The 25270-nt window shown below is 34.4% G+C and overlaps 1 protein-coding gene, 1 non-coding gene and 1 pseudogene across 4 annotated transcripts in view; 2 read left to right on the forward strand and 1 right to left on the reverse strand.

Moving 5' to 3' along the window:
• LOC145293293 (neuroglian-like) overlaps nucleotides 1–25270 on the reverse strand; it is a 1600306-nt gene that overhangs the window by 1344391 nt on the left and 230645 nt on the right. The gene's annotated exons all lie outside the window — the stretch shown is intronic.
• LOC145243520 (U2 spliceosomal RNA) lies at nucleotides 13933–14133 on the forward strand. Its single transcript, XR_013862896.1, has one exon. It is a non-coding gene; the product is annotated as a U2 spliceosomal RNA (small nuclear RNA).
• On the forward strand, nucleotides 18522–18665 carry LOC145243004 (U2 spliceosomal RNA; annotated as a pseudogene).

A 25270-nucleotide genomic window follows, 5' to 3' on the forward strand; every position in this document is an offset into this window, starting at 1 on the left:
ACCTATTCATTCATGACCTGAAATTTTAACCAGACGGCGTGAGCCTATAAGAAAGAAATGCCTTTCATGGACGTGCGCCAGAAACAGAGATGCGTCATTGAATTTCTGGCAAAATGGCATTGATAATTGCTGTGGTAATGAAGAAAAATAAATTCCGGGTCACAAAATGTCACGTGTTGTAATGGTGCCACTCCCGCTTTTGTAGCTTGTTACAAAATAGGAGGCTTTACTTTTGGAACGATCCTCGTAATATATAAATACATATGTAAAACTCCACCATAAACAAACAGAATTACAGTTCAGTGATTAATATAGGAAAACTATAGCTCTTAAAAAGGAGTACTCTGGATCATGATGAAAATAGGAATGTCCTTATTTCGGGAACCTTTCTTCCAACTGAGCGAATATAAAAAAGGTGAAGTGTTGTATTATAAGAACTATACGTTTTTGTTTCCTCGTAAGGCCAAAGAAGTTCCTTGGTAAAAAAAAAAAAAAAAAAAATCGGGATTATTTTTGTTATTATAGCTATAAATCTCACCTGTTTAAATGTATGTATGTATGTATGTATGTATGTATGTCTCGAAAAACTTTTGAGAGAGGCAACGGATTTTCACGATATCAATATCGTTTTGAAGCTCGACGCTTCGGACGACAAATATCGAAAAACTTGCCAAAAACATTGCTTTATTCACCCTCAAATGAATACTTATCTACAGGAAGGCGTCGCTTTTTTCGCAGATATTTTCGAAAGTTATCGCCTCTTTTCGGTTGTCTAGCCTTAATTTAAACCTATATCATTCAAGGTTTTACGATGGGGACAACAGATAATGCATTACATTTTTTTCACGTTCTTTTCCTCCTTCGCGGTATGGGTTCGAGCCTGCCTGCCTACTAAGACTTTTTTTTTTTGAGCTCGCAATTTTCCTTTTTTGTTTTTGCTCAACCAACAACCTTACACCCACCTTCACTTTCTTTTCCGCCTATGCGTCACGGGTTCGAGCCTACCTGCCTACTACAACATTTTTTTGGCTCAACTCACTCCTCCAACGCCGAGCACCCAGGCAAGTCATAGTTTTTTAATGTAAACACGCAAAAGTATAGAAAGTTCAAGGAGTGAAACAACCACACAACTTGGAGTAGATAGAAATATTTTGAATATAAAAAACGTTCAACTAACGTCATCTGCAGAAAAGGTCGATTCTTATGAATGTGATATCTCTTTTTGTACCTACCCACAGAGGAAGATAAAAAGATCGTTTTTTCTAACATGGATAAAAATTCAGCTCATCAAAAAAGTGATTAGAACTTTGGATTAGGACACAATTTAAAAAAAAATGGATCAATCTATAACAAGTTTTCCTTCATTGCATGACGACAGAAAATATGAAGATTTGCATAAAAACAGATCCTACACTTTGCACCTAACAAACCAGATTTCTGATTAAATTAAAAATAAATATTCTGAAGATTAAAAAACAACAAACAAACAAACAAACAAAAAACGGCGTCTCTAATTTAAAATGCATGCCAAAAAAACAAAACACAAAAAAAAAAACCGCATGTGAGTAGTTCATGATCTGGATGTATGATTGGTCATGACTGAACGATTAAGTCATTTATTCCCGTTCAGAATTAACAGACCGTGAAGCTCCAAGACAGCTGCTCGTCGCGCGACTTGTCAGCAATCACTCTAGTGTGACGTCGAGGGACAAATGCATGCGTTCATCCCATTGTCCAATCAGATTTATTTCCCCCTTGTTAATTTATAGGGAGGACTATTGCCATTATTTATGTTAATATCTTAGACTCAGATAAGTATGATTAAATTGACTCTTAGTTTCCCATCGGAAAAATGCAATAAAAAACAAAACAAACAAACAAAAAAAAAACACATGTGCGTGTGTGTGTGTGTATATATTTGGTGGCTTCCTTTAATCTTGAGAAACTGGATACCCACTGTAAAGGTGCCTGCGCGTGATATTTTTTGTGGTAAGAGTTGCGCAATTTCTAACCAAACCTCACAATAGTCGACATTGTTAAATACCAGTGGTTAGTGGAGGTTCAGGATTGCTGGAAACAACGCCGAGATAAGCTGAGCACGCATACAGCGCTTACAATTCCCAAATTGGCATCCATCTAGTATAGGCACCGCCAAAACTGGGGGGGGGGCAGGTCAGTACTTTTTGACGGACCGTCTTTTTAAAAATCTATCAAAAATCAGGTAATTATCCGATCAATACGAAATTTTCAGCGATTATTAGGAGAAGAATGAACTTTATAACAGTGTACTTATTTTTCATAAACGATATTTATATATATATATATATTTTTTGCTTACAACCCCCCTTGTTTTGAAGTGGGAACAAATATGCTTAAAATAATCATCTGAAACTGAACAAAACATATTGTGTTGTTGTAAGGGACAGAATTATAGATTAAAAAAAAAATTGTTTGCATACCTTATTTTGACGTCTGAATATCAGAACTTCGATTGTATTTAATTATCCCACTTTTGAGTTTTGAAGTGTGAAATTCGGTGAATATGTTAAGTAAAATAATTAATTTAAGTTAAGCAAAACAAAAAAATTTTTTTTTTAAATATTTATACGAAAAAAGCCATTTTAAAATTTTTGATAAATAAATTAACAATTTTTTTTTAGCGAGCCGAATAATGCATGACCATTATTAAACAGGGCATGCTTTGAATAATCGATACAAAAAAAAATTCGATAAATATTGTGCCCTTTGTGTTAAAAATAGCATCATTTTTTTCGATCCCGTTTGAAAACGTTTGCCGCCTTTCGACTACGGTGGACCAAACGCGCTGAAATAATTTTTTTTTTATTCTGCTTTAAATTGCCCCCCCCCATTTTGGGGAGCCTAGCCCCCACACACATACACATTAAAAACCAAACTCATACAAATGGTCACCCATCTGGTACTGGCCAGCCTCAGCTTAATAATACATTGAAATTTTCGTAACTGAAAAATAAGTTTTTTTGGCCTGTTTGGTCTTCCATAGTTTTCTTATCATCAAACGAAAACGTAAACAGAGTCGATCTGAACTCTACGTCGACGCGAAATATCTGGTTACCTATATGAATAAGTGGAATTATTTGAAATTCAGGTACTTATATTATAATATTTTTGCATATTCTCTTATAAAATCATCCTAAATCTTAGTTAGACAATAAATAAATAAATTAATTATTTCAAAACCCCCCTTTTTTTTTAATATTTAAGTACGTTTTTTGTGCAAGACAAAAAATGTCAATTGTTAACTTTTTGGGAAAATTTAACATTTAAAATTGAATTAAAAATAGTAGAAAAAGTTTTACATTATTCTGTTTTCTATATGATAAAATTCAGGGTGTTATCTTTCTGGGAAAAAAAAGTTACTCAGAAATAATGGATTTTAATAAATGTAATTTCGTTTTAAAAAACAACAACAACTTGATTTTGCGGCTATTTTTGACGGTGCCTAATCTAGTACTAGCCAGGCTCAACTTCGTCGGTGATCTGAGGAGAACCGGTGTGTCAACGTAATTATGTCGTAGACATCATAACATATTTACACAGATATACACGCATATAAACATACCCGTGTGGTTTTAATAATTTTTAAACATAAAAAGTAAGTTTTTAATATCAATGTGAGAGCAAGAAAAAAAATCACCTTTGTAGGTATATAGATATTGCTTTTTTTCACACCTTGACTTGAAAATTGTACATGTCGGTCTTATGATGTCACTCAAAAGCCAACGCAAAGACGAGAGAAATCTATAGGCAGCATGTATGCATTTTATTTTTGCTTAAAAAAAAATACGCACATATTTTTAGCGTAATTTTGTTCTTTGCAATGATTCCCAGGTTCCACTTTTTACAATTTTTGTTTCGTTTAAAGATATGAGAATTTACAAAACTTGTTTACATAATCTTAACATAATGTTGTGAAACAGTTTACAAACAAAAAGTACATGCTCCTCTCAATGTCTCAATTTTGACCTCTTAACAGCCCTATTTTCCGAATGATAACCTATTATAAAGTTTCAAAAGGTCTTAATATCCTACATGCCAAATCTCAAGTCTAGATTAAAAAAAATTATTGAGTATATAGGTTGAGAAGTGCCCGTTATATATATATATATATATATATATATATATATATATATATATATTGCGCAACAAACACACACTAACTTTTTGCTCCTAATTTACGCAACAAACACATTCTCACTTTGAGAGATATAGATTTCTTGATCAGTCGGTGGCAAAACCGCACATGTGCACCCTACGATCTTGTTCGTTTACTGCTAATGTTTGTATAGCGTTTGAAAATGTTACACCCGCGCAGGCAGCCTTACAGGAGGTATCCATTGTCTCTCGAGACAGAAAGGAGACGAAGAAATATGTTAGTGTGTTTATCCATGGGCCAGAATAATACAAGTTCATTTAATCCGTCGTCTCTTGGGATGGGTTTATCGAAAGAAAATAGAAAATCCAGCGACAACAAAATCGAGTCTCTTAAGGTTAAATGAATAAATAATGGCTGCAACAGACGACATTGCTCGCTTCCGGTTTAACCAACAATAATAGCGCGATTGGAATGAGGAAAGGGAAAAGTTTTTTGATGCAAATGGACGGGGATAACAAGAAAACGCGTTGCCGAAGGAAAAGAGGATTAATGACATCAACAATAATAACACCTAGACAATGTTTTGGGAATTTCACGGTGAATAAAACGAAAATTGAGCCTCAAGACAATCATGAAAACTTATCAAAGAGACACCGGATCTTTTCGGCAGCCATTGTGAAGATACGCATGAAGGAAATCGGAGGGTACATCGGACGAAACCTTGTGCGAATAACAACCAAGATTAGAACAGCAGTCCGAACAATCCAAATAATACAAACGTACAAGTGTTTATTTAAAATCGGACCTTTATTGTTACCTGTTACCCTGAATAGTAAATCATTTTCCATCTCTCTTGAATACTAGTTTAGTCTTGTAATGTTTAAACTATTATTGTCAGCTCTCAATATGTTACCCGTGGTTGAATATTTTTTTGTAGTATGCATAATGCAAGTATTGAGTTTGCTTACGAATATGCGATTGTGATAATTTTTTATTGTCGTCGCTAACCCGCTCTCAAATGCGGAGATTATGTCTGGGGGAGGGTCTCAGTACGAACGAGCATATGCTATACTACCTATCCCCTAAGTGAGGAGATGGCCTTTGGAAACATGGCCTCATGACAAAAGGAAAGATACTGCATACCTCCTTCCCCGAATTGAGAATAGAGAATTTTTTACATTAATACATTAATAGAAGCTAGTAAGAAACGTGGTGGGAGTCGTAGAACGTAAATCGATCGAAATTGATGTAAAAAGGTTTTGAGCTCTGCAGAACCGGCTCGACTAGATCGCGTTTAGCTACTGAGAATCAAGTCAGTCGATGCGTTCCTTCGGGATTTTCTTTGTGCAAATTTATAATATTACCTCTTTTTTAAGAACATACGGATAAAAAAAAAAATAAATCAAATCGATAAAAATAAAAAAAATAAAACGTAGATTATTTATTATAAAGATCGATGTACAGTTCAGGAGGGCTCGCTGTGAACCAAACTTCCTTTGTGTAGGCCTAGCGATATTTAATCAAAGTTACCCGATAATATTTTTATTCATCTATTTTCACCCGCGCCATGCCATTTCTCCCAATTTTTTCTAAGAATATATATTTTTTTTGCATTGAAGAATCGATGATGTAGTAGGCATCATTAAAAATTGATTTCAAATTAAAATCGATTGTAAAATCATCAGTTTCAATTTTCGCATACTATTCAATAATTCAACTGGCACTCCATCGATATCGTGAACATTTAGTCTCGAGTAGCTTTTATCCTTGATTATCGGTGACTCAGTAATAACATGTTTTACGAAATATCGAAATTTAAATCACATAAAGAAAACACAATGTTTTTCTTTTAACAATAAACTATACATACGTATCTATGTAACTTAGCGCGTATGGCGGCTATATGTAAATACCGAGCCGTATCCGAAATGGCTTAACGGTAAGGAAAAAGAAAAAAATATAAAAAGGAGAGAGAGGATGTTAGAGAAAACGATAACATTAAAGACGTGGGTGACGTAACGGCCGTAATGCGAAGTCACACGTGGCGGGAGAATGATAAAATAAATATCGATATTACAAAAAAAAAAAAAAATTAAAAAAAGGAGTCCAGTTATTACTTGTCCTATGTTCTTGCGATGTGTAACCATATTAAGGAGAACGTGACATCTGTATTATTTTAGCATGAGACACTTCTTATCAAGGCTGAAAATCCTCTCGAGGACTAGGGTTAATGAGTAATTTGTCAAGTGAACGGTGAAACTGATGAGAATTCAATTAGTTTAGGGGAAGGATCAGCAGGCATTTGGACTCGAAAACGGCCAAGCTTCTATCAGCTAGGTATCATCTATGGTGCTCCAGAGCAGTAATCCTTGGGAGAGAGAAGGATGGGGTATTGTGCTCATAGAAATTCCGTTTAGTCCGAAATATACAAAATGGGGGTAAATTATTTAAAGTGGTGGTAGTTAATTTTTTAGTAATTGTTTTACGAGACGGGCGCGTGGGGGTCGAATCAGAGTTTACAGTTCGGTCAAACACCACGAAAGCTCGAAAATGGTAGACTAAACGAAAATTAGCAACGTCTCTTTTTGTGGGAAAACAGACTACAAGGAAGGGAAGAGGACACCTCCCACTAGATTGCCAAGTCTGTTTTCATACTCCCTCAGTGGAGCAAAGAGTTCTCTGAGCGTCTGACCTCCAGATATCGTAACAATGCTCTGTCTTATGGTGTCTCTGGCTCTTATATGAAGATTGTGTCAGAAGTAAGATACTTTCCGCAGCGATAGACTGATTCAATGATTTTAGCAACATTTTTTTTTTACGGAAATCGCCTCAGACAATATATGAAACCACTTGATGCAGTAACAAGAACGAAAGATGGTAATCGCAAAGAGAGGCGGTGCCTATTAGTCTTGAAAAAATACCAAAGTTATAAGTGAAGCCCATGCAGTCAGTAGGAAACGAGTTAGAAAGAAGTAACTGCAATAAGAAACTGCATTAGACCGAGATATGAAAAGTGTATAAATTATGCTAACTTATTGGTATAAGCAATTGAATAAGTGTTTAGAATTATAACCTAGTTTTAAATTAAAATTCAATTTTAATGAAATGAAATTTTCATTCAAATAAATTGATTTTAAAAATTACGTTTCATGTGCATTTTTATACCTACTTATAAAGTTACGTATGCATGTGTGTGTGTATATGTTTTTACAAAATACACTCCTAAACTAATTCACCTATGATTGTACGTTATGGAACACAGCTGTTAGGTTAGGGGTAGCAGAGGTTAGGGGTGATAGTGCGGGATATATTTAATTTAGTTTTATGAAAAATGGATTAAAAGTCCGTGAACGTTCTTAAAAAAAAAAAAATCAGACCCCTTAGATTTATTTATTTTTTTTTAAATTTAACTAATAATGATTAAATATCAATTAATAAATATTTCCTAAATTTTAGTTCCTTGGTGGTATTTTCAAAAGCTTTTCGCGGTCAAAATGTGGACACGCATTTCAATTTGAAAATAAAAATATTTCAGATTTACATTAAATTTGACCGACACCAATAAAGCAGGATTTCAGACAGTTTCATTTTTAAAGACATATTTAGGTTAAGTCTAACTCTTACATATTAGACATTTTTTTAAAAATAAAATAGATTTTGATAAAAATTGGAATAAGCATTCTTGACACAAAGTTTAGTAGCATTATATTTTGCGTTTAATTTTCGTAAGTGATGTAAAATGGTTAAAATTGTGCTGATCGAGAGAATAATAATTTTTGCCTGCCCTAGGTCGAGTATTGTAGTTTTATTATGTAGGAGAGAACAAAGACACACCGAGCTTGTTTCATTTCAATTAATATCTAAGCCGTTCCCACGGTATTGCAGAACACATAAGTAACACTGAGCAATGTACATAATACATCAATAATAAAAGGAGAATAAATGTAGTCACACAAACGCTCACACTCCAATCGGAGTAAAGGACACCTGCTTGAAGCGAATCAATTATTCGTGTGTATCGAAAATAGTTTCGTTTCGATTTACATATATCTTTACACTCAACTGTGTTTTCTATAATGGTGGCTTTTGGTCGAACTCTCCCAAAACACCGTTTCGTATTTAATCAGAAATTCAATGTGTACTAACAGGATTAACTCTTAAACTAATCAATCATGATCTTTTATACTTAACGATACGAGGCGTAAGAGGTCCAAATGTGGGCTATGTTTTGTTTAATCTAGTATAATACAATGGCGATGAAAATGAAATGGAAGCCTTTCGTTAAAATCCAGATTCTTCCGATTCTTTTTTTTTTAATTAACAATATGAATTCCATGTAAGTTAATATTCCTAAAATATCAGTTTCTGTGGTCTTTTAAAATAGTTTATGGCATAAAATGGACACAACTTATCATTTAAAAGTTAAACTATTTCAGATGTGCCTTGAATCAGATGTATGCCTATTACGTATCAACGAATTATTCTATTAAACTTAACCCTTTAATCATAGCCATTTTAGAATCAAAATCATGTAATGCACTTTCATCAAAATTGACATAAGGTTCAGTATCATTAAGTTTAATATTCGCAAAAGGACGGACAAATTATGCAACATTTTTATTCGAAATGTTACCAAGCCTCTGACGAGTCGTCTAGTTGTACTTCCTGATATTTGTTCGCTTTTGTTATATATATATATATATATATATATATACTAGCAGGCCGCCCGGCAGTGCCCAGTCATAAAATACGCTTAAATATAGTATTTTGATTTATGCAGATTTCGTATTTATTATTATATCACATTGGACCCAATATATAGTGATTAGTTAAAAAGTTAAACACAAAGAGGACTCTGCGCCACCATCGAGAATCGAAACCAAAACGTTTAGCTAACGTTGCCAAGTTGTGAGATACGCTTAAATAGGCATGACTACGTATTTATTATTATAAAGGCAATTCTCTATCGATTATTATATTATACCTAATATAAAGGAGTGAGATCAAAACCATCATTCTTTATTTTTTTAAAAATGAATATCCAAATCAGCGCCCATATATCAGACGTTAGTTATTTTTAAATGCATTAAAACATTTTATTTATGCAGCGTCTTAATTTTTAAAAATAAACAGTAATACCTAATTCAATCATTTATGCAGAAAAAACAAGACAACATGCCTATATATATATATATATAACGACAAACTTAAAAACAATTATTGACATGCCATTCACCTTACTATAAAATTGCTAGTTTATTTTTGTGTCTTACTCTATCTCCATCCCATTTGTGTTGATGAGGAAACAATATAAGAATTGTCAATATTAATAGAATTAATATCGTTTCCGAAACGATTGTACACTAAATTTGATTTTGTTTTGTTTCTTCTTTTGAGACCGATTCATAATTTACAATTATTAATCTTTATCCCCTCTCTCTCTCTATATATATATATATATATACATACATAATTTCTATCCGCGCCTAGCTAAATTTTCTAAACTCCCCCCTCTTATTGTTTCTTAAAACTTAAAATTGAAATTTTCCCCCTTCCTTTCCTTACCCCTCTCTTTATCTCCCTCTCTCTCCCTTCCCTCTATGTCTATCCGCGACTAGCTAAATTTCCTAAACTCCCACTAACCCCCACAACCGTCTAATGTTTTTTAAACCTTAAAACTTAACTATTGTCGATCTCCGCCCCCATTTTTTCGGGTTTTTTTTCATTTTTCTTTGTGCTTCTTCTAATATCATTTTTCCAGCCATAACCATTTCTGTAAATCTGACGAAGTTACTTGATCCATGTGTAACTAAACGCATAAAACGGTAATAAAAAATAACACACACACACACACACACATATATATACAGTGATGATCATATTTATTGGCACGGTAAAATAAAAGTTAAATTTTGTCTAATAAATTCTAAAAAAGGGATTAAATTAAAGAAAATAACAAAGTATATTATGTATTTTTAACTGGCCTTTCCGATGCAGCAATCGGATTTTAGAAAAAATAAATAACAAAGGAACAACAAACATAATTGCAAAAAACCCTTGTTCAAAATTATTGGCACGATTTATTTAATAATCAATTGTATAGCCTTTGGCCTTGATTACCTTCCTCAGTCGCTTTTCATAGTTTACAACCAAGTTGTTGCACTCTTCAGTAGTAATTTTAGCCCACTCTTCCTGACAATAATCCTCCAATTGAATAAGATTCTTAGGCTTCCTTTGCATTACCCTCAATTTTAATGTTCTCCATAAATTTTCAATTGGATTAAGGTCTGGGCTTTGTGATAGCCACTCCAAAACATTAATATGATTGTCCCCAAGCCATTTCTTAGTCAGTTTAGCCGAATGCTTTGGGTAATTATCTTGCATGAACCACCAACGACGACCAAGTGAGAGCTCTTTAGCAGAGTCTTTCAGGTTTTCATCCAATATTTTAACATAATCTTCCTTTTTTATGCTACCTGTGACCTTAACAAGTCGCCCTGGTCCAGAGGCAGCAAAGGATCCCCAAAACATCAAACTGCCTCCACCGTGCTTCACTGTGGGTATGGTGTTCTTAGGCAGGAAAGCTTCGCCAGATTTTCTGTAAATATACGACACTTTATTATGGCCAAATAACTCTATTTTCGTTTCGTCAGTCCATAGAACACGTTTCCAGAATGCAACATCTTTATCAATATGACGTTTTGCAAAGGCTAGCCTTGCTTTCAGGTGCATAGGCTTCAATAAGGGAGTCTTTCTCGGACGACATGCTTTTAAACCAGCTCTCTTCAAAACTCTACCAACTGTATGTCGAGATACATTCACTCCAGAGGTGCTCTGTTCATCAACAATCTCCCCAACAGAGATCCTTGGGTTTTGTTTTACTTGTCGAACAATTTTCCGTTCATCTCTTGGGGAAAGAATCCTTTTTCTCCCTCTACCCTCTAAACTCATAACGTGGCCTTGCGATTTGAACTTGTTTATTATGGCTCTAACAGTGGATTTGGGAAGGTTTAGCTTCTTTGAAATCTTATCATAGCCCTCCCCATTGGTATGGCATGCTACAACAAGCTTCCTGACGTCTTCGCTGTGTTCCTTAGTTTTAACCATGGCGATTGAAAATTATAATTTAGTCACTTATAATAGTTTAAATAAATCGCTATCTAAAAATTATCTGAAAAGAATTATTCACTGAATTAGCGTTAAACAAGCATAATATGGCTATAAAAAAGTTCAGAAAGCTCGTAAACCGGAAATTGATTGATATTATACTGATACTAAAAGAAAAACAAAGCCGTGCCAATAATTTTGAACAAGGGTTTTTTGCAATTATGTTTGTTGTTCCTTTGTTATTTATTTTTTCTAAAATCCGATTCTTGCATCGGAAAGGCCAGTTAAAAATACATAATATACTTTCTTTTCTTTAATTTAATCCCTTTTTTAGAATTTATTAGACAAAATTTAACTTTTATTTTACCGTGCCAATAAATATGATCATCACTGTATATATATATATATATGGAATCACCCAATTGTCGAAGACAAGATACAACCTAGCAGGCAATCAAGAAGCACAGTTTTATAATTATATAGATAATAGTTCAGCACTGGGAAACTGCTAGCGCAAATAAGCAAGGAAACTAATATCAAGTTGGAAGAAAAGCTTTCCAGTCGTAGGAATTAGAGATAAAAACATTCGATTAGTTCTGATTATGCTAGCCCTCTAAACTTGTAGGCTAGCCAAACATTTTGCAAAAATATAACAAGATGCTACCCCCCCCCACATATCATCTTCCGTGTCATAAACAGGTCAAAGAGCGGAAGGAGATATCCCTCCAACCCCGAAGCTACGTAATGATTTAATCTATGGGGGTACTCAAGCGAGCTGTCTCATTGCTTGTAAATTAATATTTGACTGATAAATATAGAAGTTTTGAACTTTGCCCACACGCAGCAAACTGTTTACATGAAGAAAAAATAAATAAGACCGATTCTTCTTTGTACTTTGTTGCATATTTTTTTCTTTTTTAAATATTTTTCCCTGTGCGCCTGTCTCGTTTTCTTGCTTCCTTTCCCCTTTCTTCCTTTGTCTCCTCCCCCATTTTCTGTATTCTCCTCTTCCGTTCGTCTTCTTTCTGCCTTTGACATTATCCCGCCTCTTTTAACTAGTTTCATCTTTCTCTAATCTTTATCTTTTGTCTATATGTGTTCGATTTTTCTCTGTCCTTTCTATTTTCTCCTTTTTCCCCTGTTCTTTCTTCTTTTCTTCCTCTCCTCGTTCTATCTCTCCTTCTGTCTATTCGCCTTCATCTATAATCTTTTCTGTTGCTTTGGAAAAGCTGCCAAGGTTAGACAAACGACACATTCCCCTTCAGAGAAATGTTTGCACAGTAAAAGTTGGACGAAAGAAAAACGCGGTAAAGATCGCCATTTGTTTTCTCAGTAAGACGCCATATTTAAACACATTCAGATTGGAAACTAGCATGTGGCCCGGCATTCCCCGGTCATAATATATGCTTAAATATGATATTTTGATTGATGCAGATATCGTATTTTGTTATATTATATTGGACCCAATATATAATAATGATTTAAAAAGTTAAAAAAACAAAAAGGACTCGTGCGCCACCAACGAGAACCGAAACCAAAACGTTTAGCTTACGATTTACTTTTTCCTTTAATGTTAATACCTGAGCTATGAAGACATCTTTGCCCCAACGCAAAAATTTTAACATGAACCAATAGCTATTACGTTCCGAATACGTATTCGTAATGCCGTCCTTCGACCTTCATCTGGCAAATTCCATTTCTTAAATTTTCACTCTTTTGCACCGATTTTACTCGGTAAAACCCAAATATAAAGTTGTTCTTGGGTTCGAATACCCTATAGATTAAGTTTCATGTCTGTGGACCAAAAATCGACAGGAGTTTGGATGACAATTTTTTTTAAACAAATATATATATATATATATATATATATATATATATTTATATATATATGCATACATAAATATATATAGAAAGAGTTTTGTGTTTACTATAACCTTTTTACGCAAATAGTATGCAAGTATAAATCATGTAGAATATCTGTATGAATTACACGTAATAGCTAAGATGATCATCCCATGAGAAAACCGAAATATTTAATAAGGAATTAATTAAAATAAATGCTAAAATAATATGAAAATTAGCTAGATCTTTTGCAAATGAATGCAATCACACGACCCATATATAAGAAATTTGTATTTTCGTTTTTGTTGTTGTTCTTGGCCTTCGACAGATACTGCTAGCAAAGACCAGATGTGGGGGCAACCCCACATACCCGACTTTTAACCAGCTCCCATTTCCCACCTCTCGGGAGCTGGCCCCTTTTTCCCTTCCCCCTCCCTTCACTCCTCACATTAAAAATTGTCCTTGTTCCTAATTTGCTCGGTCGGGGAGCAAATAAATACCATCTGTTCCGACAGATACTGCAAGCAAAGACCATACGGGGAGTTGGTCCCCCATTTCCCCTTCACTCCTCACTTTAAAAATCGACCTTGTGCCTAATTTGCTCAGTGGGGGAGCAAATAAATTCCTCAAAGTGTAGTATCTGCTCCGACAGATACTGCTAGCAAAGACCATATGTGGGGGTAACCCCACATATCAGACCTTGGTCAATGTAGGGGCAACCCTTCATACCAATTGTCACTATCCATCTCCCATTTCCCACCCATCGGGAGCTGGTCCCCTTTCCCCACCTCTATTTCCACATTAGAAAAACGGCCTTGTGCCTTATTTGCTCAGTGGGGAAGCAAATAAATACTTCTTGGCCTTCGGGCCAAGATCAAAGTGTAGTATCTGTTCGGCAGATACTGCAAGCAAAGACCCTATGTGGAGGCGACCCCACAGATAAGACCTTGGTCAATGTAGGGGCAACCCTTCATAACAATTGTCACTATCCAGCTCCCCTACATTAAAAATCGGCCTTGTGCCTAATTTGCTCATTGGGGGGAGCAAATAAATACCTCAAAGTGTAGTATCTGTTCCGGCAGATACTGCAAGCAAACACCATTATAAGACCTTGGCCAATGTAGGGGCAACCCTTCATACCAATTGTTACTATCCAGCTCCCCTACTCCCCGGGGAGTTGGTCCCCATTTCCCCTTCACTCCTCACATTAAAAATCGGCCTTGTGCCTAATTTGCTCGGTAGGGGAGCAAATAAACATCCTGTTGTTATTGGCCTTCGGGCCAGGATCAAAGTGTAGTATCTGTTCCGGCAGATACTGCAAGCAAAGACCATATGTGGGAGCAATCCCACATATAAGACCTTGGTCAATGTAGAGGCAACCCTTCATACCAATTGTCACTATCCAGCTCCCCTACTTCCCGGGGAGCTCGTCCCCATTTCCCCAATCTCTCCACATTAAAAACGGTCTTGTGCCTAATTTGCTCAGTGGGGAAGCAAATAAATCCCGCCAAGATCTAAGTTTAGTATCTGCTGTGTGCGTGATTCTATTGTTACCATTCTTTTACGAGGGTCTACGTGATGGATGCTAATATTCCTAAGTGAATGTGACACTAGAGCTCCAGCCGGATTCGAACCTAGCCTCCTCAAGTCTTCAATCTACGTTGCTCTCCATCTAACTACTGTACTCATCTCAATTTTTAGTTAAATATTTGTCTATGGAAATTTGTAAGAAAGGTGTGTGCTTCTCCAGATATTCTCTAAGAAAGAAAATTACACAAAATGTTTATTAGGTGCTTAACGGTTAGGTTAAAAACCCGCTCGCCAAATTTTATGCAAATTTATCCAGTGCTTTTATTTAAAAAGTAATTAATTCCTGTGCAAATTAAGACAACCATTCTTAACATGATGGGAGTGTGCTGCTCTTTTCTTTGGTTAAATTAAGGTTATAATTTTGTCCTTTGGCGACTGATCTTAATGAAGGCCGAAAATGGTCGCCGAGCAATTTCATCGATAAAGATCATTTATTTTAACAAATAAAGATGTTGGATGAATTTGCGTAATATTTGGTGTACATACTATTTTTACCCTATCAAGTAAGTTTATAATGAATTGTGCTATTTTGTTTATTTTATTTTTACGGGTAGTTTTAAATATTGGGAGAGAAATTGAAGAAACAGATAAAGATTTATAAAAAGAATAGAACACCATTCTCAAAATTTAACAGATTTCTGTATTATATTTCTCTATCTGTCTGCTTGTTAGTCTGTCGGTTCCACTTTTACTCAGAAACTACTGTGCCGATTTGATCGAAAGTTTGTACAAGCTTTGGTTATGATAAATTGGATCAAACTAAGTATTATTGTGCACTAGGGATTAATAGAGATCAGGATAAAAAAATGAGCACAAATTTAACAGTATTCGACCATCAATTCGGCATAAGGTACTCCTCAGTCAAAGAGCTATAGAGTTTCATATATATGTATGTATATATATATATATATATATATGTGTGTGTGTGTGTGTGTGTGTGTATATATTGTTGTTTTACTTTACTTCAGTTGAAGTTCTCAGAAATCAAGGGACCCCACTACCTGGAGCTAACACTTGAACTCTATATGAGATACATAGATATTCGAATGTTCCATTTAAGTTCTTTATCTCTCAAACACTGAGTTTTGAAAGAAATTGAGAACGCATTTTTCTTCTCCCCAATTATACATTTTCATATGTTGTAGTATATCTTTCGTTTTGGTCTTACTGGATTCCAGGACAAGAATTTATCTAGTCTGGTGGAGTATCCAGCTTCGTGCTATTACTTGAGGTAACATCACTTGGAGAAGCTGCACTATTCCTTGTCAAAGCTAATGTGGGTTAGCCATAGCGAAGAGATCTTATTTGGGCGGCGAATACTATGTGATTTTTAATATTTGGTCAGGGTTTACTTCTAGGGAAAGTATCCTCATGCCAGGTTGTTCTGACAAACTCCTGTACAGAGAGACGTTAGACACTCGAGGATAGTGTCCAGTAAGCATTCAAGTTTCTCTCCTATATATACGTGTGTGTGAACAGCCTATAATGTTTTTTTTTTCCGTTTATAACGGAGTAAAAAGCCTAATTCATTTCATAAAAGGATATTTTTATGAAAAAAATACTGCTACAATCAATGAATGTTCAATAAAACTAAAAAATAGAATTCTCTATGATTTTCACTTTTAAAAATTCAATTTTAATGGAAAAATTAGCCTTGGAAATCGTGTTCCACTAGTTAATATTATTAATGGTATCCAATTATCACATATTTTAATGTTATATTATTCTATAAGACAGATTTAAGAGTCAAATGCATACAGCTGCAGACTAAATTCTTCATTTTTAAAATGTTTTGTTCCTAGAAAAAAGTATGAGAAATATATAATAAATAAATGAATAAATAAATGAAAAGACTATTTCCTGATTTCTAGCTGTTCGTCTCCATGAAGAACAATAATGGCTGCCAGTTATTGTCAGCAAAATATCGGAAAGAAAACGAAAAGAAATAAAACGCTTAGGAGCTTTTATCCGAAATAAGTTCAGTCGCATTTCCGGTCTATAGTTCGTTCTTTCTTTCTAAAACGCAAAAGTTCATTCACATTCGAATGAAATATATTTTTTATTTAATTTTTCTTTTCATTTATCTGCAAGTTTTTCTATGAAATAGATGCGCCCGTCAATTTCTATAAGATGATCGATTCGTGCGTCGGTCGGTCGGTCGGTCACAATTAAGGCTGAAAGAAAATATTCATAAAGCGAATCGTTTAAATAGACTTAACGTATTTTAAATGTTTCTACACGTTATTTCATTTGCAACACTCGAGTTTATAGTATCATTTTACTTAATCTATAATTTTTAAATATGAAAAGGTATTTTGATCGAATGTTACGCTTACGTCTGAAATAGGAATTTCGTCATTGAGGCTTGAAGGAAATGCAATTTTCTTTAATTTGTAAGTCTTATGTTTGCAATATTGTTTGCGTCTGTCTGAAAGGCGTAAGTTTGTAATATTATTTGCGCCTGTCTGAAAGGCGTAAGTTTGCAATATTGTTTGCGTCTGTCTGAAAGGCGTAAGTTTCCGATATTTGTAAAGATATGTTTAAAATAACATTTTCGTCGGCCTTGCAAAACTAATCTAAAAATAGATATATCGTCGTCGGTCGATCGGTCGGTCACACCTCATTTTAATATTCAAAACTAAGCACACAGATTGAATAGACGTATCTAGGAATATCCATTTTGCAAGTTTTTTTTTCACTTTTATCCCAGTCAATTTCGATTGTAAAAAAAAAAAAAAAAACCTGTTAGGCGTTTTTATTCGTTTCACTTATTCGTTTTCTTTTTTCATTCGTTTAGTTCAGAAATCGTATTTTATCTATTTTTTCCATGTCTACTGTCGCTGGTAGCATTCGAAATATCAGAAAACCAACAACAGCAAAAAATCCACTTAATAATAATATGCCACATTTTTGTTCAGAGTTTTCGGATTTTAAATAATCGTTATCTTTGGCTAATTCTGTCCTGTATTTTTACATTTAATATGTTTTTCTGAAATGCTATGTACATATTTCACACACACACACCATAAACTATATACATATATAAATACTTCACACACACTGTATATATATATATATATATATATATATATATATATATATAGTCATATGCCTATATCGCTAATTATGCATGTATAAAAGATATCACTAAGTATATAAATATATACATATATATCGCATACTATATATGTATATATATACACACACATTTCACTAACAATATATATATATATATACACACAAACACACATTTCATTAACTATTTTTAATAATTGTGCTGAAAAGCAAAATAGCGTCTATTCGCAGCTGAACATTTTACTAATTGCATTTCATTTCCTCTGATGATGTGAGCCATTGTTGAAAATCCATGGATTAAGGAAATTAAAATAACCCCTTCTATATATTCCTTTTATCAAGCAATAAATTCTTAAATCGAATATATGTCTCTATACGTTGTTTTTTCAGAATTTAAAATTTAAACACGAAACATATATATATATACACATACACACTTTACTATGTAAATATACACATCCTTCACTATATATATATATACACACACACACTTCACTCTCTATGTATACATACACACGTACTTCACTATGCGCGTGGAATTGTTGTGTCAAAGTTGCTCAATCTCCTACCACCTCGAACGCTCTAGATTGTCTAATGTTATAGGCCGAACTCTGGGTTTAATAGTTCTTAATTCCCTTCATCCCCGTGGCAATTGTTTGGTGGGCCCGTGCTAAAGGTTTAGCAGATGGAGGTTCGAATCTCATGGCCGACAGGAATTGTCACCTTCAAGATTGCGTAAGCATGAAACATGAAGTATAAAGAACAATTTTTGTTCAATTCTTGGCCTTCGGGCCAAGATCAAAGTGTAGTATCTGTTCCGGCAGATACTGCACTTAAGATAATTTGTACCAGTCAATGGAGGGGAAACCCTCTATACTGGGAACCGCCTGGGTAATACCTAGGAGGTCCACCCTCCCAGGCCTTGCCACCGGGCTTTCCGGTGGGGCAAGTTTATTGCTTGCTGCCTGAGGCGCCCCGACCGGGGAATGCCGACGGGGTTACTCAGGCAATTTTTAAAATTGCAGGAGTGCCCCTCCTTTAGGGGAGCCTGCGGGGTTCCCACTTTCCGGCCTTGTGCCAAATAATGCTGATGTGGGCAGCATTTAAATAAAAACCCTCTATACTGGGACAATTATTTTGGGTAACCAGAGTGACCCCTTTTAGGGGAGCTGGTTTTTACCTCACATTAAAAACGGCCTTGTGCCTAATTTGCTCAGTGGGGGAGCAAATAAATACCATCTGTTCTTCAGATGCTGCCCATCCATTTATTGTTCTCTTTCGGTGGAGAAATCCTTCACAACTGAGACAATTTTTATTTTTGTACCTTTTCTCCACGTTAAAAAACGAACCTGGTGTCTAACTCTGTCCCGTGGGGAGGCATTGTAAATAGGTACAATTATAGTTCCAGTAACACCCCGGTACACAGTGGCCCTAGGATACGGTTTTTTCATGTTACGATGTGGATTACGATGTTTTCCGGTCCCTGGTTATTTGCACCGCCTTACGGTGTTATTTGTAATGTTATTTGACTATAAACATGTGTATTATATAATGTACTGCGTTTTGTATTTAATTTTTAATGCCGTATCCCGGGGTTCTACTGCATATTTATCTATGAAAACTTATGAATACTAGCGAGACTTGTAGACATTCCATAGCGGACTCTTTCACATGTAATCTATTGATGTTGGCATTCTGAGGATGTTCAGTGTAAATGGAGACGACGCTTTTTTGCTTAAACTGCAAATGTATTTATCTAAGCTAGCAGGGACGCCCAGCGTAGCCCGGTGGTAAAATATGCTTAAATATGATACTTTAATTTATGCAGCTTACGTATATATTATTATAGCCTCTATTTTGTATCGATTATATATTATAAAGTTGTGATTTCAAAATAATTAAAAAAGATATATATCCATGACTTCGGTGCATCACTTTGAATCGAAACCGAAACCGAAACTTATGAAGGAATTATATAACTTGAGTTCCTTCAGCTATAATTGAAACCAAATCTAAACCAAAATTTAAGAATTCTTGGTAAAATTCAATCCATTTTTTTTTCGAAAGTACCATTAAATGTTTATTACAAGAAATGGAATGTCATAACAAACGAGTCACTCGGATGAAAAAAAGATGTAAGCGTGACACACAAAATAACACACGCTATCGTATTAATATATAGATTTATGCGTACCTATACACGTGCTCGTATTATTGTGCCAATGTATGCGCAATTTTGGGCGTGTCTTTGAATATGTTTTTAATTTCTTTGTTCCGCAGATCTTTTATTTTATTAATATTCTTCATAATAATAGTAGTAGTAGTCGTGTTCTTACTATTATTAGTAGTAATGTCTTTTACTGTTGCATTTTCTTACCACTTATACAAATGAATGAAGCAGACAAAGTCATTTTTTCGAAAGTACCATTAGCGTTTAGACGGAAAAGAAAAGAAATAAATTACTATACGAGATTCTTTTCAGTGGCATCATCTCTCCAATTCTTAAGAACTTTTTGAAAAATGGTAAATTGAGTTAGTAGCATTTCTCCAATTATTTCCCGAGAAGTCTTTTATTCCTCGTACTCTGTCACTTTTGATATTAAAGACCAACTGGGATAAGCTTAAGAAAATTGTCCGTCATCTTTATCATCGTGGGAACCGGGGGAAGGGGCCTAAGTTTTTCTTACTACCTAAATAGGATCGCTTTCTTTAGTTTTTGAATAACAATCCTTACAACTATAGGGTATTTTTTAGAGGCGGCGAACTTTAAATTAAAGTAAATCAGAGAAAAATATTTATTATAAAAATATTTATTTTTTTTTTCAAAGAATAATTTTTTTACATTTATAAGTTAAATACAATTTTAGACATGCGCCTCGTACGTATATGCCGTAGTGTGGAAGTTCAATTTTCCAGCTCTACTCATAGAATTAGGCTGTATTTCGGCAATTACGCGTCGAATTTCATCTTTGAAGTGGTCTATTGTGCCTAGTTTATCATCTTACACATGGAACCTTAAATGCCCACTTCCCGAAAAATTCCATTCGTGCAATGAACTAATATGCAGAAAAGATAGTTTCAGTGCTATTTTTGCTTAAGCTCAGATAGGTAGTTGTCAACCATTCCACGCTGCTTTCCACAGTGGTTAATATTCTGCATTTTGTACAGCCTTGCCCCTAATCCGACGCATATCTATATAGAACTCACAAAACAATGTTTTCGGTGTATACGCACACTGCACATAACTGTTGGAGCTGCATCTTTTTTTATAACTCGTTTTCCCATTAGTTGTGAAACTATTAGAAAAAATGCCAGCGCATTCGTATAATATTTAGATAGTAGATAGTTGTCTAACAGTATCTAGGAATACATTTACTGCAGTGTAATACATGCACGTTTATCAGATCAGTAGACATAACCCACACATCACATATTTCGCAGATATTTTCAAACTGACACAGAGACGCCTACAAAGATGCGAGACACCTCACAAACGCATGCTTACAGGTAAATTCTAACTCATGACGTTTCTGAATTTTTGAGATGAGGATTGGTTATTCGTATTATTCGTATTTATCGGACTACTGTTCTCATCTTGTGTGATTTGTTCAACATTTCGGTCGATGTAACCTCCGACCTTCTTCAGGTGTGTCTTATCGAACTAGGGTATGCTTTTGTCGAACTCGAGAATCTGAACGGAATTTCGAGCGAAAAAAAATAGTTGCGAATGAGTTAGGATCTCTATCCATATTCCCATGTTTGACAAGATACACCTGAAGAAGGTCGGAGGTAACATCGACCGAAAGTTATTGAAAATCACACACATGATGAGAACAGTAGTCCGATGAATCCAAATAATACTTTAACTCATTCATCACTGATAAAACTAGCAGATCCGTATACCGGAATGTCATACACGCATTACATTAACGTATGTACTAGGAAGTAAATGTAAAATACAGAGAAATGCATACAGAATGAAATGCGTGCTAATAGATATAGGATTCAGTTGAATAGTTTAGAAAAAAAAGAAAAAAAAAACCCGAGAAACTAAGAGCCTAAGACGGCCATCTTGAAATATATATAATAGAACTTCATGATTAAATTAAGACTGTGTCTAGCGTGGCAATAAACACAGGCAATTGTGTTGACAATTTTAACGAACGAAGACATTTTTTCTTGGGAGATGTTCCAAAGTTAACTTTGTTATTGAAAGTGGTAATATTATTCAGCTTCATCCAGAAACCGGTTGTCTGCCATCTTTGCCGTTTGTTTAGTAGCGTCCACGCATCACTATCCGATGTTTTGTCGGTCGGGCGCGCTTTAATTTGTAAGTTTATTTGTATGGCTGAACAGGCAGATTTAATACACCTCGGTGATCTGTACGAATGTCAAACAGAATCTTTTTTTGTCCAAGGCGGCTAGCTTGCTTTTTTTTTTCTATCAGTCCTAATCGGGTAGAAGTCTCAAGTAATTTGTAATTTTACGAGTGTTCATCAATCGTCAAAATGGAAAAACATTATTCTACACTGGTCGCACTAATATATTTATTGCCCCCAAACCTCTGGCCTTGATGGAGGGGAAACTGAAAGTTATACTATGGTTTCAAAGGATTTGAAAATAACAGCAACGGGAAACTTGATTCCAAATATTTCTCATATGTTATATCTCTCATCGTTTGGAAAGGGGGAACAATTATGAATATCTCCAGTATCAAATAATCCCAATGCACAGAAATTTACTTTATGTATGAAATCTAAAGAGGGGAGATAAAATATATGAGAAATATTGCGAATCAAGTCTCCCCTTGCTGTTTAGATCATTTGAAACGATTGCACTACGTTTTAGTCTCCCCTCCATCAAAGCCAGAGGCTTTGGGGGAATATCAGATATTTTGTAATTCATATACAAAACAAAAAATACAAATGACTATGATTGAAACATTTTATGGCTGTAAAAAATGCCAAAAAATAAGCTCTGATTGATGGATTATCCTCTTAATGTGCGACCCTAAGGGCAAATGTCACATAACCCACTATGCGATAAAGCCTCCATTTGTTAAATTCTGATCAATAGTCGCAGAGATTTGGAACTACAAAATTTCCAAAAACGGTATATACTATATATATATATATACACATACACCTTTTTGGCAATTTTGTAGTTCCAAATATATATATATATATATATATATATATATATATATATATATATATATATATATATTGGTAGCCAAATTGAACATTGGAATGGTCATGTCTTTGGTTTTATGGGACGAAACTAAATGAAAATTTGCAGGGTTTTGGAGATTATAATACTATTTTATGGTTAAAATTTTATGACAATTGGTAAACACGAACCTATATCTTAAATTTGAAACCAATAAAATATGACCACATTTGTATATCGAGTGTCCTTGCAGGTCAGCTTCAGTTTTGATGCTTTCGTTGTCTCCTTTGTGGTTTTCCAGGCCACTATATATATATATATATATATATATATATATATATATACACACACAGAGATAGAGAGAGATACGTGCATACACACATGTACATATATATACATATATATATATTGATAGAGATAAATATATGATAAGAATAATGTGTGTGTATGTATGTATGTATATATGTGTGTGTGTGTGCAGATATGATAGAACGAAAGCAAGCTAGCCGCCTTGGACAATAAAGATCCCGTTTGACATTCCGTACAGATTCTCGAATTCTACAAGAAGCATACGAAGAAGGTCGAAATTTATATCGGCTGAAACATTGAGAACATATTATCCAAAATGCACAATTCGTGAAATGCAAACAATCAATACTCAGCATATATATATATATATATATATATATATATATATATATATATAAAATCTAAATTTACTGTATTATTTTTGTAGGTCGGTCCAGCATAAGTTTGGAATAGAATTTATATATGCGTCCGTGAGTTTATAGACGTTGTTCGTTGATCTGTCACACTTCAATTCGTTATAAAATTTACATGGCTAAATGCATACATTAAACCGACGCATCTTAAGAACTGAAGTTTCTTTTTTCTTTTCAAAATATAATTCCCACCCGTACTTACCCCACTTACTAATAATGGAATGTTGTTGCTGCGATTTTCATTCCAATCTTATTCTTATTGCATATTCATACGTTTGCTCGCGTATCGTGTTATTTGGCAAAATGGAATTCCCCCTGCCATTCGGAACCCCGATTCGTGTAAGGATGTAGGGAGGGGAGTAAGAAATCGATTGGATTGAATTTTTGTTAGAAAATTTTATTCATTACATTGAATAAAAATAATATTTGAGATAAAAAATGACAGGAAGTTATGAATAAAAAAACATATGTAAGGACAAAAATAAAGAAAAAAAAAACTATGGAATTGTTGAATAACATTATAAGGTGCAGGCGATATTTGTTCGCAATGTCTAACTGCTAATTTTATGCATGTTTTTTTTTAAACTTTCGCTGTTAGCTTTGTCTCAATGAAAAAAAAATGACAAGATTTTTCATAATTTCTTTTTTTTTTACTTTTAGAATAATTGATTTTGAACAATTTTGACTCCTCATATCTTGTGGAAGATAAACTGAGTTAGTTCTCCTTAGATTCTGCGCCGGAAGGATAAATAAGGAGATTCCAGACTTCGCCAGCGTAAACAGGAAGATGTTAAGAAAAAAAAAAACGGTGAAAGAGCAATTGAAAAATTCAGCATTATGAGTGAAACACATAATCGACGATCTGACGCCCTTGCTAAAGGTGACGCAACACTATCTCATCCCTTGTTACCTTCTTTTTTTAATCATTCTTCGCAGATTTACACCGGCGGTGATTAAATATTTTTGTCTCCCATTTATAAAGTGATTCCCGATCTATTTGACTGCTGCAGAACGTTTTATTTCGATCTATGGTTCTGTATATTTGTGGACATGCTGAGTGTTGGCTTAATTATATAATATGCAACCAAAGCACAGATTCCGCTTTTGTATTTGCAATGGAGTATTATTTTTCATACTGACACAAGATATATATATATATATATATATATATATATATATATATATATATATATATATATATATATATATATATATATATATAAAGGTTCAAAATAGCGGACGATGTTTCTATTTGCTACGTGTGTCGAAGGGAGAGGGAAATTGATGTTTTACAGTAAAAAGATATCCATAATATTTTTCTGTCTGTGAATCTGCAAACTCATCCGCCTATAAAATTCGAACTTTATTAATACGTATGTTCTTAACTGTATTATTTTACGACCATAGTGTATCGCCGAGTTCAGAGAGTGTGACGTTATCTATTTGGCCAAAGATTGCCATTCTGAACATGACGTTAAATGGGGCGGATGGGGGGAGATAGAGAAAGAAACAGAGCGAGTGAAAAAGAGGCAGAGAGATTGAGAGACGGAGAGATGAAAAAAAAGTAAGAGAAAGAGGGAAAAAAGAAAGAGAGAGAGAGAAATAAAGAAGGAGAGAGAGTATCTGTTTG

This window comes from Euprymna scolopes, chromosome 2 (assembly GCF_053919585.1).
Source record: "Euprymna scolopes isolate OS-2025 chromosome 2, ASM5391958v1, whole genome shotgun sequence".
NCBI classification, from domain to species: domain Eukaryota; kingdom Metazoa; phylum Mollusca; class Cephalopoda; order Sepiida; family Sepiolidae; genus Euprymna; species Euprymna scolopes.